Genomic DNA, 4,103 nt, shown 5'->3' on the forward strand with positions numbered 1-4,103 from the left:
ATATTAGGGAAGTTGAAGTCACCCATGACAACAACCCTGTTACTTCTGCACCTTTCCAAAATCTGCCTCCCAATCTGTTCCTCCGTGTCTCTGTTGCTATTGGGGGGTCTATAGAAAACTCCCAATAAAGTGACTGCTCCTTTCCTGTTTCTGACTTCCACCCATAATGACTCAGTAGACAAACCCTCCTCGATGACCTCCCTTTCTGCAGCTGTGATACTATCCCTGATTTACAATGTCACTCCCCCACCTCTTTTACCTCCCTCCCTATTCCTTTTGAAACATCTAAACCCCGGAACATCCAACATCCATTCCTGCCCCTGTGATATCCAAGTGTCCGTAATGGTCACAACATCGTAGCTCGAAGTACTGATCCATGCTCTAAGTTCATCACCCTTATTCCTGACACTTCTTGCATTAAAATAGACACACTTCAACCCATCATTCTGGCTGAAACTTTGCCCTGTCAACTGTCTAACCTTCCTCACAGACTCTCTGCACTCAGTATCTCCCTGAGCAACAGCTACCCCATCCACTTATCCATAGCTCCGGTTCCCATCCCCCTGCCAAACTAGTTTAAACCCTCCCGAAGAGCTCTAGCAAACCTCCCGCCCAGGATATTGGTGCCACTCCAGTTCAGATGCAACCCGTTCTTCTTGTGCAGGTCCCACCTTCCCCAGAAGGTATCCCAATGATCCACATAACTGAAGCCCTCCCTCCTACACCAGCTCTGTAGCCACGTGTTCAGCTGCACTCGCTCTCTGTTTCTAGCCTCACTAGCACGTGGCACCGGTATCAATCCTGAGATTACTACTCTGCTCGTCCTGCCTTTTAGCTTCCAACCTAACTCCTATATTCGCTTTTCAGGTCCTCATCCCTTTACCTAGCTATGTCATTGGTTCCGATATGTACCACGACTTCTGTCTGCTCCCCCTTAAGAATCCTGTAGACTCGATCCGAGATATCCCTAACCCTGGCATCCTGGAGGCAACATACCATCCGGGAGTCTCGTTCGCGACCACAGAATCTCCTGTCTGTTCCTCTAACCATTGAATCTCCTATCACTATCGCTCTCCTATTCTCCACCCTTCCCTTCTGAGCCGCAGAGCCAGGCTCAGTGCCAGAGACCTGGCCACTGTGGCTTTCCCCTGCTGGTCCCCCTCCCCGCCAACCACAGGGGATCCCTGCACTGTGCGCCTATTCCCTTTCCCTCCCCTGACGGTCACGCAGCTACCTTTATCCTGTGACTTCGGTGTCAGTACTTCCCTATAACTGCTCTCTATCATCCCCTCTGCCTCCCGCATGATCCGAAGTTCATCCAGCTCCAGTTCCCTAACGCGGTCTGTGAGGAGCTGGAGTTGGGTGCACTTCTCACAGGTGAAGTCAGCAGGGACACAAGTGGTGACCCTTACCTCCCACATCCTGCAAGAGGAGCATGCAACTGCCCTAGCTTCCATCCCCTCTGCTCCAAATTGACAACAGAGAATAAAAAAATATAAAGGAAAACCTTACCTTACCAAACCCTCCACACAAGAGTCCTTTTTTTTGGTTGGAGGAGGAGGATGGGTGGGAGACACTACACGTGTAGTGTTTCGGGTTTAGCCACTGCCCGAATATATAAGTTCACTTACCCAGCAGTCCCCGTGTCCGCGTCCGCCGAATCGCCAGGTAAGTACTTTATAGTGAAACGTACCTTCCCGGCTGCCCCCTGGCTCGCACTATCACCGCTGCTGCTGATCAAAGGTGTTGCTGTAATAAAAACAGAAAATGCTGGAAATGCTCAGTAGGTCTGGCAGCATCTGTGCAGAGAGAAACAGTTAACAGTTCAGGTCTGTTTCCTTAGCTCACATTAACTTTGTTTCTTTCTCCACAGATGCTGCCAGACCTGCTGACTATTTCAAGCATTTTCTGTTTATGTTTCAGATTTCCAGCATCTGCAGTATTTTGCTTTTGTACGTGTGTTGCTATGTCTGGGACTGTTTGAGTGCAATGCTATTGCTTTATAAACAGCGTTGAAACAAACATTTATCTAGTTAACACACAGCACTAATACACAGCTGGATATAAACAGCAGCCTGCAGCAGAGGGCGCAGTGGAAGTTTATTAACACAAGTAATTCACCAACACTATATTTACTGCTATCCACAATCACACCACGCTTCATCTTAACACGTTTTACTCTCTATTTACATCAACTTCTTCCTTCCAGTAAACACTTCAATTTGGAACACAGCTTCCAAATCACCTTTATTCACAAACCCGAACACAAGCTGCAAATGCTGCAAACACACACCAGCCCAGACTTTCCCCTTTCTGTCAACCCATTCCTGCATCACTGCCTCTCCACCAACAGTTGTCGCTGGAATCATGCAATCAAAGAATGGCTAAAGCACAGAAGGTCTGTGCGGTCTGACGAGCCCATGCTGGCTCTCTGCTAAAGCAACTCACCTCATCTCACTCCCCAGTCATTTCAATTTCGGTGGTGGGAAAACTTCTCGAAAGAATAATTCGGGACAAAATTAATAGTCCCATGGGCAAATGTGGGTTAATTCAGGAAAGACAGCATGGATTTCTTAAGGGAAAGTCATGTTTAACTGTCCTGCTGGAGTTTTTTGATGAGGTAACAGAGAGGGATGATGAGGGCAATGCTGTTGATGTGGTGTACATGGACTTTCAAAAGGTATGACAGCATCTGAAAGGTCACTGACCTGAAACGTTAACTCTGCTTCTCTCTCCACAGATGCTGCCAGACCTGCTGAGTATTTCCAGCACTTTTTGTTTACATTTCAGATTTCTAGCATCTGCAGTATTTTGCTTTTATTGACTTTCAAAAGGAGTTTGATACAGTGCAACACAACAGACTTGTGAACAAAGTTATAACTCATGGAATAAAAGGGACAGTAGTAACATGGATATGGAATTGGCTGAGTGACAGGACACAAAGAGTAGTGATCAATGGATGTTCTTCGGGCTAGAGGAAGGTTTGTAGTGGAGTTCCCCAGGAGTCAGTGTTGGGACCCTTGCCTTTCCTGATATATATTAATGACCTAGACCTTGGTGGACAGGGCAGAATTTCAAAGTTTATGGATGATACGAAAATTGGAAGCATTGTGAACTGTAAGGATGACAGTGTAGAACTTCAAAAGGACATAGACAAGTTGGTGGAATGGGAGGACAGATGACAGGTGAAGTTCAATGCAGAGAAATGTGAATTGATTCATTTTGGTAAAAAGAACATGGAGTGACAATATAGAATAAAGGGTACAATTCTAAAGGGGGTGCAGGAGCAGTGGGAACTGGGGTTATATGTCATTGGTTGAGAGAGTGGTTAATAAAGCATACAGTATCCTCGGCTTTAGTGATAGAGGCATAGAGTACAAGAACAAGGAGGTCATGTTGAACTTGTATAAGACACTAGCCTCAGCTGAAGTACTGAGTCCAGTTCTGGGTGCCACACTTTAGGAAAGATGTGAAGGCATTGGAGAGATTATGGAAAAGATTAATGAGAATGGTTCAAGGGATGAGGAATTTCAGTTATGAAGATAGATTGGAGAAGTTAGGACTGTTTTCCTTGGAGAAAAGAAGGCTAAGAGGAGATTTCATAGTGGTATTCAAAATGATGAGGGGTGTGGACAGAGTGGATAGGGAGAAACTGTTCCCACTTGTGAAAGGATCGAGAACGAGAGGGTACAGATTTAAAGTAAGTGGTAAAAGAAGCAAAAGCGACATGAGGAAAAACTTTTTCACACAGCGAGTGGTTAAAGTATGAACTGCCTGAGAATGTGATGGAGGCAGGTTCAATTGAAGCATTCAAAGGGGAATTAGACTGTTATCTGAAAAGGAAGAATGTGCAGGATTATGGGGAGAAGACGGGGAAGTGACATGAGGTGAATTGCTCATTTGGAGAGTCAGTGCAGACACGATGGGCCAAATGGCCTCCTTCTGTGCAGTAACAATTCTGTGATTCCAATATTCAAGTCATTTATATATATGGTGGTCCTGACACTGACCCTTGTGGACATCACTGTTCACCATCTTCCATTCTGAAAAACAACCAAATACCACAACTCGCTTTTCTTGATATTTCATCCATTTTTTTAACC

The sequence above is a fragment of the Heterodontus francisci genome, unplaced genomic scaffold (genome assembly GCF_036365525.1).
Source record: "Heterodontus francisci isolate sHetFra1 unplaced genomic scaffold, sHetFra1.hap1 HAP1_SCAFFOLD_172, whole genome shotgun sequence".
Lineage (NCBI taxonomy): Eukaryota > Metazoa > Chordata > Chondrichthyes > Heterodontiformes > Heterodontidae > Heterodontus > Heterodontus francisci.